The sequence below is a fragment of the Festucalex cinctus genome, chromosome 5, assembly GCF_051991245.1.
Source record: "Festucalex cinctus isolate MCC-2025b chromosome 5, RoL_Fcin_1.0, whole genome shotgun sequence".
NCBI classification, from domain to species: Eukaryota; Metazoa; Chordata; class Actinopteri; order Syngnathiformes; family Syngnathidae; genus Festucalex; species Festucalex cinctus.
Window position 1 is genome coordinate 5,104,277 of NC_135415.1, and position 15,260 is coordinate 5,119,536.

Consider the following 15,260-nt stretch of genomic DNA (forward strand, 5'->3'; position numbering starts at 1 on the left):
CTTTGAGTAACACCATAATTAAAAAGAGAAGGTACAAACTTATAAACAGTTGGAGTATCATGTTTTAATGTTGCCATCCAATTTTAGGTGCTGTACCGACCTTGGCCACCAGCAGGTAGTACAATATAATACAGTCAAGCAAGACACAAAACAAATGAGAATCTTCTTCTTCTTTCTACTACTGCTATTACTGTAAGTCAGGGGTGTGCAAACTTGGTTCTCGAGGGCCGAAGTCCTGCAGGTTTAGGAGGTTTCCTTCTTCCAACACAAGCTGATTCCAATCAACAGGATTGTTATCAGGCTTATGCAGAGCTAGCTGATGAGCTGCTCATATATCACCTGTGTTGGCCCTCGAGGACCGAGTTTGCCCATCCTTGCTGTAAGTGAATCATTAAAATGCTACTTACTTATTTTTCTTCTGTGTATATTGTTTTATGGTCTAAACGAATATGTATGCTCTAAACGTGTTGCTCCACTGTTTGTGCTCAAATGTCTATTGCTTAAAAGGTTTGTGAAAACCACAACTATGGATGCTAACGTTAGCATGTCAACGGCATTTTCCATATATGCTAGACTCCATAAGGCAGAGCTATGTAGATGTTTAAACTTCACAACATGTAATTAGGGCCCGAGCACGGCGGCGGCAGTGCCGCTGCGAGGCCCTATTGTTTTTCAAGGAATTCTTATTAGGGCCCGAGCAGCGGTGGCGGCGGTGCCGCTGCGAGGCCCTATTGTTTTTGTTGGAATTCTTCTTATTAGGGCCCGAGCAGCGACCACTGCGAGGTCCCAATTGTTCCTGAAGGAATTCTTCTTCTTCTTCTTCTTCTTTTTCTTTGTTATTATTCTTTTCCGCAAACAACCACATTTTTGAGGCACTAAACATGAACGAAAACTCACCAAACTTTACATGCAGATCGGGCCTGGCGAAAAATTTTATATTTTAAAGTCGCCATACATGATAACAGAAAAATGGCTCTGTAGCGCCACCTACATAGGTTTAACGGATCCCTGTCCCGCTACGATTGTCCTATGGCTACGAAAATTGTGTGGCACCTGTAGCACATCCAGATGAACAAAAACCTCTTTGATATGTGTACCCTAAAATAGACAGGAAGTGAGGTATGAGTATTTGAATGTCCAATTTTGGCCCATTTTTGCACATTTAAAGGGGTCATACTTTTGCCCGCTTCTCCAAGATTGACTTCAAACTTGGGCTGTACCATCTCAACACCTGGGACAACATCATGGTAAAAAATCTAAAGTTTTTGACATACTATATGACGGTGGCGGGGCATCAAATTTACAGTTTCAAAATTCTTACTTGACGAAGCATTGCTGGTGGTACGTTTAATCTAGAGCTACGAAAATTGGTACACATATGTAACAGACTATGATCTACAAAAAAGCCTGTTGGTGCCATATGCTAAACCTAAGAGGAAGTCCGGCAGAGGCGAAGCATCAAATTTTGTGTTTCAAAATTCTTACTTAATGAAGCATTCACGGCTGTACATTTCACCTAGAGTTACCAAAATTTGAAGACATATGTAACAGCCCTCAAGGTACAAAAAACTCTTTTTGAACCATATGCTAAACCGAACAGGAAGTCCGCCATTTGATTTACTTTGGAATGTGTTGCCATTTTTCGGGCCATTTCATAGGGGTCTTATTTTAACGAACTCCTCCTACAGAGTTTATCCGATCATCTCCAAACTTGGTGTGATTCATCTTAAGATGTTGAAGATGAAAAGTTATTGAAAGCTTTTTATTTCGTCGCACGCTGTTGCCGTGGCATTCACAGTTTGCAAAGGAAAAAATTCCTTCTTAATGAAGCATTCCCAGTTGTACGAAGCAGCTAGAGCTACGAAAATTTGGAGACAAATGTAACAGCCCACGATGTACAAAAAAGTCTCTTGGTGCCATGTGCTAAACCCAACAGGAAGTCCCGTAGGGGCCGGGCATCACATTTTGAGGTAAAAAACTCCTCTTTAACGAAGCATTCCCGGTTGTACGTTTCACCTAGTGCTATGATAATTTAGAGGCATACCTAAGAGCCCACGATGTACAAAAAAAGTCTTTTGGAACCAGGTGCTAAACCAAACAGGAAGTCCGCAGGATTTGTAGCCATTTTTTTGTGGCCTTTTTTAGGGGTCATATTTTAACGAACTCCTCCAACAAAATTTATCCGACTGTCTTCAAACTTGGTGTGCTTCATCTTAAGATGTTTAAGATGCAAAGTTATCGAAAGTTATTTATTTTGTCGCATGCCGTTGTCATGGCGATGCATTGTTTGCCAAGTAAAATGCTGCTTTTTTTTTGGTCTAAACATGTGCAAAAACTCATGAAACTTTACACACACATCAGGCTTGTCATAAGCATGAATATTTTAGAGATTTCTTATTCAATTTGCAATAAATGGTTCAATAGCGCCCTCTAGACATTTTTATGAAGCTTTTGCAAATGTTTTGTGTTTTATGATTCAGCTAGATTTGTAAAAATTGGGATACCTATCAGCCTAAGACTTACAAAAAGGTTTCTAAAGCCATATGCTGAATCAAACAGGAAGTCTGCCATTTTTGGGGGCCTTTTATAGGGGTCATATTTTCAACAGAACTTATCAGATCGTCTTCATTCTTTGGTGTGTTTCATCTTAAGATATTTAAGATGAAAAGTTATTGAATTTTTTTATTTTGTCACACGCCTTTGCTGTAGCCATGCATTGTTTGTGAAGAAAAATGCTTTTTTGAGAGTCTAAATATGGGCGAAAACTCACAAAACTTTGCACACACACCAGACCTGTCTGGAACATGAATATTTTATTTAGAGATTTGTTGTGCAATTTGTAATAAATGGCTCAATAGCGCCCTCTAGACATTTTTATGAAGTCTTTCTGATTATATGATTCAGCTAGATGTGTGAATATTGGCAGGCATGCCGAATATATTCAAAAAGTATTCTATATAGCCATGTGCCAATCCATTTTGATTTTATTTTGTTAATTGTGCATCATTTTTGGCCTTTCCATGAAACTTTACAAACACAAAGCATGGCAAAAACGTTTACGATTTAGATGGTTTCCTATTTGACAGTACCCCAACATGCCAGGACCCCGACGTGCAAATACCCCAACGTGGCCCGGGTTGCGAGGGCCCTTTATAGCTGCTCGCAGCTCGAGTTATTAGGGCCCGAGCAGCGGCGGCGGCGGTGCCGCTGCGAGGCCCTATTGTTTTTCAAGGAATTCTTATTAGGGCCCAAGCAGCGACCGCTGCGAGGTCCCTATTGTTCCTGAAGGAATTCTTATTATTAGGGCCCGAGCAGCGACCGCTGCGAGGTCCCTATTGTTCCTGAAGGAATTCTTATTATTAGGGCCCAAGCAGCGGAGGCGGCGGTGCCGCTGCGAGGCCCTTTTGTTTTTGTAGGAATTCTTATTATTATTAGGGCCCGAGCAGCGACCGCTGCGAGGTCCCTATTGTTTTTGTAAAAATTCTTCTTCTTCTTCTTCTTTATTCTCCGCAAACGATCGCGATTTTGGGTACCTAAACATTCACGAAAACTCACCGAACTTTGCACACTCCTCAGGCCCGGCGAAAAATTTGATATTATTAAGTCGTCATAACAATGTGACTCGATAGCGCCCCCTAGCGTAGAAAAATAAAAACCAAGCCCGGCACGTTTGAGCTAGAGCAACAAAAATTGGCAGGCACGTGTAGCACCCTGAGACGCACAAAAAAAGTCTATTGGGACCATGTAGCTAAGATGTACAGGAAGTGAGCTATGAATTTTTTTATGTCCAATTTTGGCCTATTTTGGCACATTCACTATGGTCATGCTTTTTCCCCCTTTGCAAACATTTTTCATCCAATTGACTTCAAACTTGGCATTTATCATCTCAAGACCGGAGAGAACAACTGGGCAAAACATCTTGCCTTTTCGAAATACTATATGACGGGGGCGGGGCATCAAATATTGCCTTTAAAATTTCATTTGTCCAGAAAGAGCAAATGCTTAATAACTCCCATGTTCAAGCTCCAAAAAATCTCAAACTTCTCAGGCAACGTAATAGTCACAGCCTGAAAACATCTATATGATAAAATTCAGTTATAAATATAGCGCCACCTAGTGGTAACAATAAATGTCATACTTTACGTTTTTAGCTACTGTGCTGAGCTCGTTGAAGGGATCCAGTTGAAAATTGGTCAGAAAAGCCTTAAGATGTTGATCATGCCCCACACCGAATATTGTAACTTTTGGCCATAGGGCGTGGCCGCTACGGGGACGCAAATTTTGAAGATTTTTCGTGACAATAAAAGCTGCATTAACTTGACCGAGATGATCCTATCTTCTCAAAATTTCACACATTTGATGAGAGTCCAGCCCTAAAGACATCTACGAACTTATATTTCATCTTACTGATAGCGCCACCTAGTGGCAATTTTTTTTCTTACGAATTTTCTTCTACGTTTTTCTCCAAACACGTGAACTGGACCTACCTCAGATTTGCTCAGATGAGGGTTTCGGCCTTCACTGTGTCACAACACGAAGTTTGTGAGTTTTCGCGAATTGCTGTGGGCGTGGCTAAGCGCTGTTTGCCTAGAAAACAACGCCAGTTTTGAGGGTCTAAACATAAACAGAAACTCATGAAACTTGGCACACACATCTGGCCTGGTACAATGAGCAATATTTTATTGTTGATTGTGCTATTTTTGAAAAAAAGACTCAATAGCGCCCCCTAGAAATTTTTAACGAAGCAGCCCCGGTTGTACGTTTAAGCAAGAACGACAAATATTTTTAGGTTTATGAGGGAGCCCAAGACCTACAAAAAAGTCTCTTGGAACCATATGTTAAAATGAACATGAAGTGAGCTACGAATTTTTGAATGTCCCATTTTTGACGATTTTTGCACATTTACAGGGGGCATACTTTTGCCCACTTCTCCTACACGTTTCATCCGACTGAGTTAAGACTTGACCTGGACCATGTCAAGACCTGTGCCAACGACAGGGGGAAAAATCTTGACTTTTAGAACTACTATATGATGAGGGCCGGGCATCAAAATTTGTGTTTCGCACTGAAAAAGGATATGCTTAAAACTCATTCACTGCCAGTCATTATAGAAAATTTTTACATTTCCAATACTCACGTGATATTACATTCAATAATTATATATAAACCGAATCTACCAAATAACAGAATAGACTCCCTACTTTTTGTCCCGTCCCGTTCTTTTATAATTGACAGCAGAAAAATGTAGGTTTGCCAAAATACAGCCATTTCTCCCATGGACTCTGAAACTGTGTTTATTTCCTATAAAATGGGGCAATGATGTCATCTACCGGTGGTTGGGCATCAGTAAAGTTGTTTCCAAGTTTGATATTTACAGTGGAGCATGCTCAGATTCGCCCCCATTTAGCACCGCTCTAAAAAATACAATTGACAAGTATACTTGTCAAAGGCAGTGAATGAGTTAATAACTCCCCGGTACATGCTCCAAAAAATCCCAAACTTGACATGTATGTTTATAGTCAAGGCTTGAAGCTATCTCTATGACAACATTCAGTTATATATGCAGCGCCAGCTAGCCCTTGAGGCATGAAAAAAAATACCCCACTTACGGTATGTTTACAAAAATTGTAAACACGTTTCACAATGAAAAAGGATATGCTTGATAACTCCCCGGTACATGCTCCAAAAAATCCCAAACTTGACATGTATGTTTATCGTCAAGGCCTGAAGTTATCTCTATGACAACATTCAGTTATATATGCAGCGCCACCTAGCCCTTGAGGCATAAAAAAAAATTACCGCACATACGGTATTTTGTACAAAAAATGTAAACTCATTCTAAGTGTGATAACTAAGTCATTTATGAATATTCTTTTAGTTTCCACCACTCAAAATGTTCACTGGCATCAGACTTATCCAAACATATATATATTTTTATTTATTTTTGATAGCCTCTATGGACATTAAAAGCAATATCGTGAATGAAGGATATGCTTAATAACTCCACGGTACATGCTCCAAAAAAAATCCCACACTTGACATGTATGCTTATAATCAAGGCCTGAAGGTATCTCTATGACAACATTCAGTTATAAATACAGCGCCACCTAGCCCTTGAGGCTTATATAAAAAAAAATAAAATACCCCACATACGGTATTTTGTACAAAAAATGTACACTCATTCTAAGTGTGATAACTAAGTCATTTATGAATATTCTTTTAGTTTCCACCACTCAAATTGTTCACTGGCTTCACACCGATCCAAACTTATGTACGTTTCCATTTTGTTTTATTCATTTTTGATTGCCCCTTTGGACAATAAAAGTAACATTGTGCAATGAGTACAACGAGTGATGATGTGTATATACACTTTTACAAAAAATACCAATCAGGGCAACTCATTGCCTAAAAATAAATAAGGACGCTGATTTTTGCAGGTCTTAACAATCACCAAAACCCGTTGAGCTTGACACACACACTGGCAAAAAAAATATTCTACATGTAAACGTTTATTATGCCATTTTCAAAGAAATTTTGCTTCCAATATGCCAGTACCCCAACGTGCCAGTACCCTAACGTGCAAGTACCCCAACATGCAAGGACCCCAACGTGGCCCGGGCTGCGAGGGCCCTTTATAGCTGCTCGCAGCTCTAGTTAGGGCCCGGTGCCGCCGCGAGGCCCTATTGTTTTTGTAGGAATTCTTATTATTATTAGGGCCCGAGCAGCGGCGGTGCCGCAGCGAGGCCCTATTGTTTTTGTAGGAATTCTTCTTATTATTATTAGGGCCCGAGCAGCGACCGCTGCGAGGTCCCTCTTGTTTTTGTAAGAATTCTTCTTCTTCTTCTTCTTCTTCTCCGTAAACGATCGCATTTTTGAGGGCCTAAACATTTACGAAAACTCACCAAACTTTGCAGTCTATTCGGGCCCGGCGAAAAATTTGATATTATGTAGTTGCCATAACAATGCGACTCTATAGCGCCCCCTAGCGTAGAAAAATAAAAACCAATCCCGGCCCGTTTGACCTAGAGCTACGAAAATTGCCAGGCACGTGTAGCACCCCGAGACGCACAAAAAAGTCAGTGGAAGCCATTTCCTAAAATGTACAGGAAGTGAGCTATGAATTTTTGAATGTCCAATTTTGGCCCATTTTGGCCCATTCACTGTGGTCATACTTTTTCCCCCTTTGCAAATATTTTTCAGCCAGTTGACTTCAAACTTGCCATGTGTCATCTCAAGACCCAAGACAACAACTGGGCAAAATATCTTGACTTTTCGAAATACTATATGACGGGGGCGGGGCATCAAATATTGCCTTTAAAATTTAATTTGTCCAGAAAGACAAAATGCTGAATAACTCCCATGAACAAGCTCCAAAAAATCTCAAACTTCTCATGCAACTTAATAGTCACGGCCTGAAGACATCTATATGATACAATTCTGTTATATATATAGCGCCACCTAGTGGTGACAATAAATGTCATACTTTACGTTTTTAGCTACTGTGCCAAGCTCTTTGAAGGGATCCAGTTGAAAATTGGTCAGACAAGCCTTAAGATGTTGATCATGCCCCACACCGAATATTGTAACTTTTCGCCAAAGGGCGTGGCCTCTACGGTGCCGCAAAGTCTGGTAATTTTTCGTGGCAATAAAAGCTGCTTTTACTTGATCCAGGTAATCCTATCTTCTCAAAATTTCACACATTTGATGAGAGTCCAGCCCTTAAGACATCTACGAACTTATATTTCATCTTACTGTTAGCGCCACCGTCTGGCAATTTTTTTTCTTACGATTTTTCTTAAATGTTTTTCTCCAACCACATTAACTGCACCTACCTCATATTTGCTCAGATGAGGGTTTCGGTCTTCATGATGTCACAACACGAAGTTTGTGAGTTTTCGCGAATCGCTGTGGGCGTGGCTAAGCGCTGTTCGCCAAGAAAACAACACCAATTTTGAGGGCCTAAACTGGCACAGAAACGCATGAAACTTGGCACACACATCTGGCCTGGCAAAATGAGCGATATTTTATCCTGGATTGTGCTATTTTTACAGAAATGACTCAATAGCGCCCCCTAGAAAATTTTAATGAAGCAGCCGTACGTTTAAGCAAGATCTACGAAAATTTTTAGGTGTATGAGGGAGCCCAAGACCTACAAAAAAGTCTCTTGGACCCATATGCTAAAATGAACAGGAAGTGAGCTACGAATTTTTGAATGTCCCATTTTTTACGATTTTAGCACATTTACAGGGGGCATACTTTTACCCACTTCTCCTACACGTTTCATCCGACTGACTTCAGACTTGACCTGGGCTATGTCAAGACCTGAGCCAACGACAGGGAGAAAAATCTTGACTTTTCGAAATACTATATGATGAGGGCGGGGCATCAAAATTTGTGTTTCGCAATGAAAAATTATATGCTTAATAACTCTCCGGTACATGCTCCAAAAAATCCCAAACTTGACATGTATGTTTATAGTCAAGGCCCGAAGCTATCTCTATGACAACATTCAGTTATATATGCAGCGCCACCTAGCCCTTGAGGCATGAAAAAAAATACCCCACTTACGGTATTTTTACAAAAATTGTAAACTCATTCTCAGTGTGATCACGAAGTCATTTATGAATATTCTTTTACTTTCCACCACTCAAAATGTTCACTGGAATCAGACCTAACCAAACATACATATTTTTGTTATTTAGTTGTATGTATTTTTGATAGCCTCTATGGACATTAAAAGCAATATCGTGAATGAAGGCTATGCTTAATAACTCCCAGGTACATGCTCCAAAAAATCCCATACTTGAAATGTATATTTATAGTCAAGGCCTGAAGGTATCTCTATGACAAAGTTCAGTTATAAATACAGCGCCACCAAGTCCTTAAGGCATTAAAAAAAAAAAATGCCTCACTTACGGTATTTTTGCAAAAATTGTAAACTCATTGTAAGTGTGATAACTAAGTCATTTATGAATATTCTTTTACTTTCCACCACTCAATGTGTTCACTGGCATCAGACCGATCCAAACATATGTACTTTTTTAATTTAGTTTCATTTTCTTTGATCGCCTCTATGGACAATAAAAGCAACATTGTGCAATGAGTACGAGCAATGATGTGTGTATATATACTTTTACGAAAAATACCAATCAGGGCAACTCATTGCCTAAAAATAAAAAAAGACGCTGATTTTTGCAGATCTTAACAATCACCACAACCCATTGAGCTTGACACACTCATCACACCTGGCAAAAAATAAATAAATCCACATGTTTATCATGCCATTTTCAAAGAAATTCTGCTTCCAATGTGCCAGTACCCCAATGTGCAAGTACCCCAACGTGCAAGTACCCCAACGTGGCCCGGGTTGCGAGGGCCCTTTATAGCTGCTCGCAGCTCTAGTTAGGGCCCGAGCAGCGGCGGCGGCGGTGCCGCTGCGAGGCCCTATTGTTTTTCAAGGAATTCTTATTAGGGCCCGAGCAGCGACCGCTGCGAGGTCCCTATTGTTCCTGAAGGAATTCTTATTAGGGCCCGAGCAGCGACCGCTGCGAGGTCCCTATTGTTCCTGAAGGAATTCTTATTAGGGCCCGAGCAGCGGCGGCGGCGGTGCCGCTGCGAGGCACTATTGTTTTTGTAGGAATTCTTATTATTAGGGCCCGAGCAGCGGCGGCGGCGGTGCCGCTGCGAGGCACTATTGTTTTTGTAGGAATTCTTATTATTAGGGCCCGAGCAGCGGCGGCGGCGGTGCCGCTGCGAGGCCCTATTGTTTTTGTAGGAATTCTTCTTATTATTATTCTTATTATTCTTCTCCGCAAACAATCGCATTTTTGAGACACTAAACGTGACCGAAAACTCACCAAACTTTACACGCACATCAGGCCTGGCGAAAAATTTTATATTTTAAAGTTGCCATACATGATAACAGAAAAATGGCTCCTTAGCGCCCCCTACATAGGTTAAACGGATCCCTGTCCCGCTACGATTGTCCGACGGCTATGAAAATTGTGTGGCACCTGTAGCACATCCCAATGAACAAAAACCTCTTTGAAGTGTGTACCCTAAAATAGACAGAAAGTGAGGTATGAGTATTTAAATGTCCAATTTTTGCACATTTACAGGGGTCATACTTTTGCCCGCTTCTCCTACACGGTTAACCCAATTGACTTCAAACTTGGGATGTACCATCTCAACACCTGGGACATACTATATGACGGCGGCGGCGCATCAAATTTAGAGTTTCAAAATTCTTACTTCACGAAGCATTGCCGGTTGTACGTTTAATCTAGAGCTACGAAAATTGGTACACATATGTAACAGACTATGACCTACAAAAAACTCTTTTTGAACCATATGCTAAACCTAACAGGAAGTCCACCATTTTGATTCATTTTGGAACGTGTTGCCATTTTTTTGGCCATTTCTTTGGGGCCTTATTTTAACGAACTCCTCCTACAGTGTTTATCCGATCATCTTCAAACTTGGTGTGATTCATCTTAAGATGTTGAAGATGAAAAGTTATTGAAAGCTTTGCATTTCGTCGCACGCTGTTGTCATGGCATGCACTGTTTGCAAAGGAAAAAAATATCCTTAAAGAAGCATTGCCAGTTGTACGAAGCAGCTAGAGCTACGAAAATTTGTAGACATATGTAACAGCCCAGGATGTACAAAAATGTCTCTTGGTGCCATGTGCTAAACGCAACAGGAAGTCCCCCAGGGGCCGGGCATCACATTTTGAGCTAAAAAAACTCCTCTTTAACGAAGCATTCTCGGTTGTACGTTTCACCTAGCGCTATGATAATTTGCAGGCATACATAAGAGCCCACGATGTACAAAAAAAGTCTCTTGGAACCATGTGCTAAACCAAACAGGAAGTCCGCCATTTTGATTTATGATGGGATTTGTTGCCATTTTTTGTAGCCTTTTTCAGGGGTCATATTTTAACGAACCCCTCCTACAAAATTTATCCGACTGTCTTCAAACTTGGTATGTTTCATCTTAAGATGTTTAAGATGCAAAGTAATCGAAAGTTTTTTATTTTGTCACACGCTGTTGACATAGCAATGCATCGAATTGCACACCATATTTTGCGTTTTGATTAAACAGACAAAGCATTCCCGGTTGTACGTTTCACCTAAAGCTATGATAATTTGCAGGCAAACATAAGAGCTCAGGATGTACAAAAAAAGTCTCTTGGAGCCATATGCTAAACCAATCAGGAAGTCCACCATTTTGATTTACGTTGGGATTTGTAGCCATTTTTTGTGGCCTTTTTTAGGGGTCATATTTTAACGAACTCCTCCTACAAAATTTATCCGACTGTCTTTAAACTTGGTGTGCTTCATCTTAAGATGTTTAAGATGCAAAGTTATCGAAAGTTATTTATTTTGTCGCACGCCGTTGTCATGGCGATGCATTGTTTGCCAAGTAAAATGCTGCTTTTTTGTTTTGGTCTAAACATGTGCAAAAACACATGAAACTTTACACACACATCAGGCTTGTCATCAGCATGAATATTTTAGAGATTTCTTATTCAATTTGCAATAAATGGTTCAATAGCGCCCTCTAGACATTTTTATGAAGCTTTTGCAAATGTTTTGTGTTTTATGATTCAGCTAGATTTGTAAAAATTGGGATACCTATCAGCCTAAGACTTACAAAAAGGTTTCTAAAGCCATATGCTGAATCAAAAAGGAAGTCTGCCATTTTGATTTACTTTGGTATTTGTAGCCATTTTTTGGGGCCTTTTATAGGGGTCATATTTTCAACAGAACTTATCAGATCGTCTTCATTCTTTGGCGTGTTTCATCTTAAGATATTTAAGATGAAAAGTTATTGAATTTTTTTATTTTGTCACACTCCTTTGCTGTAGCCATGCATTGTTTGTGAAGAAAAATGCTTTTTTGAGAGTATAAATATGGGTGAAAACTCACAAAACTTTGCACACACACCAGACCTGTCTGGAACATGAATATTTTATTTAGAGATTTGTTGTGCAATTTGTAATAAATGGCTCAATAGCGCCCTCTAGACATTTTTATGAAGTCTTTCCGATTATATGATTCAGCTAGATGTGTGAATATTGGCAGGCATGCCGAATATATTCAAAAAGTATTCTATATAGCCATGTGCCAATCCATTTTGATTTTATTTTGTTAATTGTGCATCGTTTTTGGCCTTTCCATGAAACTTTAAAAACACAAAGCATGGCAAAAACGTTTACAATTTAGATGGTTTCCTATTTGACAGTACCCCAACATGCCAGTACCCCGACGTGCAAATACCCCAACGTGGCCCGGGTTGCGAGGGCCCTTTATAGCTGCTCGCAGCTCTAGTTAGGGCCCGAGCAGCGGCGGCGGCGGTGTCGCTGCGAGGCCCTATTGTTTTTGTAGGAATTCTTATTAGGGCCCGAGCAGCGGCGGCGGCGGTGCCGCTGCGAGGCCCTATTGTTTTTGTAGGAATTCTTCTTATTATTATTATTCTTATTCTTATTATTCTTCTCCGCAAACAATCGCATTTTTGAGACACTAAACGTGACCGAAAACTCACCAAACTTTACACGCACATCAGGCCTGGCGAAAAATTTGATATTTTAAAGTCGCCATACATGATAACAGAAAAATGGCTCCTTAGCGCCCCCTACATAGGTTAAACGGATCCCTGTCCCGCTACGATTGTCCGATGGCTATGAAAATTGTGTGGCACCTGTAGCACATCCCAATGAACAAAAACCTCTTTGAAGTGTGTACCCTAAAATAGACAGAAAGTGAGGTATGAGTATTTAAATGTCCAATTTTTGCCAATTTTTGCACATTTACAGGGGTCATACTTTTGCCCGCTTCTCCTACACGGTTAACCCGATTGACTTCAAACTTGGGATGTACCATCTCAACACCTGGGACAACATCATTGTGAAAAATGAAAAGTTTTTGATATACTATATGACGGCGGCGGCGCATCAAATTTAGAGTTGAAAAATTCTTACTTCACGAAGCATTGCCGGTTGTACGTTTAATCTAGAGCTACGAAAATTGGTACACATATGTAACAGGCTATGACCTACAAAAAACTCTTTTTGAACCATATGCTAAACCTAACAGGAAGTCCACCATTTTGATTTATTTTGGAACGTGTTGCCATTTTTTTGGCCATTTCATTGGGGTCTTATTTTAACGAACTCCTCCTACAGTGTTTATCCGATCATCTTCAAACTTGGTGTGATTCATCTTAAGATGTTGAAGATGAAAAGTTATTGAAAGCTTTGTATTTCGTCGCACGCTGTTGTCATGGCATGCACTGTTTTTAAAGGAAAAAAAATATCCTTAAAGAAGCATTCCCATTTGTACGAAGCAGCTAGAGCTACGAAAATTTGTAGACATATGTAACAGCCCAAGATGTACAAAAAAGTCTCTTGGTGCCCTGTGCTAAACCCAACAGGAAGTCCCCCAGGGGCCGGGCATCACATTTTGAGCTAAAAAACTCCTCTTTAACAAAGCATACCCGGCTGTACGTTTCACCTAGAGTTACCAACATTTGTAGAGGTATATAACAGCCCTCGAGGTACAAAAAACTCTTTTTGAACCATATGCTAAACCTAACAGGGCGTCCGCCATTTTGATTTACTTTGGAATGTGTTGCCATTTTTTTTTGGCCATTTCATAGGGGTCATATTTTAACAAACTCCTCCTACAGAGTTTATCCGATCATCTTCAAACTTGGTGTGATTCATCTTAAGATGTTGAAAATGAAAAGTTATTGAAAGTTTTTTATTTCATCACACGCTGTTGTCGTGGCATGCACTTTTTGCAAAGGAAAAAAATCCTTCTTAATGAAGCATTCCCAGTTGTACGAAGCAGCTAGAGCGACGAAAAATTGTAGACATATGTAACAGCCCAGGATGTACAAAAAAGTCTCTTGGTGCCATGTGCTAAACCCAACAGGAAGTCCCCCAGGGGCCGGGCATCACATTTTGAGCTAAAAAACTCCTCTTTAACGAAGCATTCCCGGTTGTACGTTTCACCTAGCGCTATGATAATTTGCAGGCATACATAAGAGCCCATGATGTACAAAAAAAAGTCTCTTGGAACCATGTGCTAAACCAAACAGGAAGTCTGCCATTTTGATTTATGATGGGATTTGTTGCCATTTTTTGTGGCCTTTTTCAGGGGTCATATTTTAACGAACCCCTCCTACAAAATTTATCCGACTGTCTTCAAACTTGGTGTGTTTCATCTTAAGATGTTTAAGATGCAAAGTAATCGAAAGTTTTTTATTTTGTAACACGCTGTTGCCATAGCAATGCATTGTTTGTCAAGTGCTGCTTTTTTTTTTTTATACACATGAAAACTCATGAAACTTTGCAAACACATCAGACGTGTCATGAACATGAATTTTCAGAGATTTATTGTGCAATTTGCAATAAATAGCGCCCTCTAGACATTTTTACGAAGCATTTCTGATTGTATGATTATGCTAGACCTACAAAAAAGTATTATGTAGCCATTTGCCAAACCAAAGAGGAAGACCGCTATTTTGATTTTATTTTGGGAATTATACATCATTTTTGGCCTTTTTCATGAAACTTTGCACAGACAAGGCATGGAAAAAACTAACATTTTAAATGGTCCTTGTTCCATGTAACAGTACCCCAACGTGCCAGTACCCCGACGTGCAAGTAACCCAACGTTGTGCTCAATAGCGCCCTCTATGCATTTTTATGGAGCATTTCCAATTGTATGATTCAAGCGATACACAACTAAAGATGACTTGACCTAGATTTGTGAAAACTGGGAGGCATACCTATTAGCTTAAGACCTACAAAAAGTATTCTGTAGCCGTATGCTAAACCTAAAAGGAAGTCCGCCATTTTGAATTTATTTTGGGAATTGCGCACCATATTTTGCGTTTTGATTAAACTTTGCACACACAAGGCTTGTCAAAAACATTTTAGATGGTCCTTGTCCTATTTGACAGTACCCCAACGTGCCAGTACCCCGACGTGCAAGTACCCCAACGTGGCCCGGGTTGCGAGGGCCCTTTATAGCTGCTCGCAGCTCTAGTTATTATTATTATTAGGGCCCGAGCAGCGGCGGCGGCGGTGCCGCTGCGAGGCCCTATTGTTTTTGTAGGAATTCTTCTTATTATTATTCTTATTATTATTATTAGGGCCCGAGCAGCGACCGCTGCGAGGTCCCTATTGTTCCTGAAGGAATTCTTATTATTATTAGGGCCCGAGCAGCGGCGGCGGCGGTGCCGCTGCGAGG

General features: G+C 40.3%; 1 protein-coding gene across 1 annotated transcript in view; it reads right to left on the minus strand.

Moving 5' to 3' along the window:
- lnpep (leucyl/cystinyl aminopeptidase) overlaps positions 1 to 15,260 on the minus strand; it is a 75,039-nt gene that overhangs the window by 16,890 nt on the left and 42,889 nt on the right.